Raw genomic sequence first — 1,199 nt, forward strand, 5'->3', positions numbered from 1 at the left:
GCTACAAAAAAAGACAATTCTTACAAGGACTATAAAGGAAACTCAACTTTTTTTCCCTTGACCTTCAGTTGTACAATCTGGCTGAAGTGACAACTTTTATAATATTGGAACATCTACACGAGTCCATACTGGCAGTGAGTGAATGGAGGCCAAACAAGGAGAATTGAGAATGAAGTCCTCTGCCCAGAGAAGTGGACTATGCACTTAAAGCATGCCATCTCATTTTCACACCTGTCTGAATACTGAACACTATTGTTTGGCTAATAGTCACAGTCATATTAACAGCTGACAATATACTTTTTAATAACAATGATTGTGAGGTTAGTTCAAGTGAAATCAGATCAGGTCCGATCAGATAAGGAGGACTGAATCAAACTGGGTTACCAAGAAAAATATAATACAATATATGGAACTGACAAATCAAGTAATGCTAAGACCCTTTTTGTCAGTTGTAAATCAAATAAAGAAGACAAAAGGATGTTATCTTTCAACCATCTAATCAAAAAGTTCACCTTATTTCACACCAAAATATTCCGAACAGTCTAAAGCACTCGCAGTAACATGGAGACCAGATGTTGCTACTAATTTTTTTTAATCCTAGACATTCATGGTGATTTCTCATTAAATATGGAACCCATCTAAACTACAACTTGTCATAATTATAAAGTGGTGGTTTGTTTGCCTCTGTTCGAGTGCAAAAGGTGTGGAGACCAAATTCATTACCTGTTAAAATCATAATGTTTCCATTACCATAAAGTAATATTTTATTAGCAACAGACACAGACAAGAGAAGTTTCTTCAAATAGATTAACCCTATAATGAGGACATGACACGAGATAGAGAAAACTAAGATCCTAAAAGAACATAAAATTGAACACCATTAGCTCTGGAAACAACCTGCAAAGAGTGAGGTTAAGCCCACAACCACAACTGAAAGATATACCCAGTAACTCAAGAGCTTGTCCTAGCCTCCATGCCTTTGACAACAAACCTCCACCATGTATTCTTTGGAAAGACAGAGTTTGCACACCATCCTGGTAATTTGCCATTAAATAAGGAACCAGTCTAAGATCTGGAGAGGAGCTTTGTTGGCCTCTACTGCAATGCTGAATGTCTACAAGGTACAGCCTTCATGGGATTTACATTTAGGCAGATGCAGTCCTAGATTCAAAAAGTATAATTAGATCTATAAATCTATC

At 36.5% G+C, this 1,199-nt stretch overlaps 2 protein-coding genes across 3 annotated transcripts in view; both read right to left on the reverse strand.

The window, feature by feature from the left end:
- Positions 1-1,199, reverse strand: part of LOC119587170 (p53 and DNA damage-regulated protein 1-like) — a 9,000-nt gene that overhangs the window by 6,501 nt on the left and 1,300 nt on the right. The gene's annotated exons all lie outside the window — the stretch shown is intronic.
- LOC119587169 (G patch domain and ankyrin repeat-containing protein 1 homolog) overlaps positions 1-1,199 on the reverse strand; it is a gene marked incomplete at its 3' end in the record, with an annotated part of 5,928 nt that overhangs the window by 3,935 nt on the left and 794 nt on the right.

Source organism: Penaeus monodon, chromosome 22, assembly GCF_015228065.2.
Source record: "Penaeus monodon isolate SGIC_2016 chromosome 22, NSTDA_Pmon_1, whole genome shotgun sequence".
Classification (NCBI taxonomy): Eukaryota; Metazoa; Arthropoda; class Malacostraca; order Decapoda; family Penaeidae; genus Penaeus; species Penaeus monodon.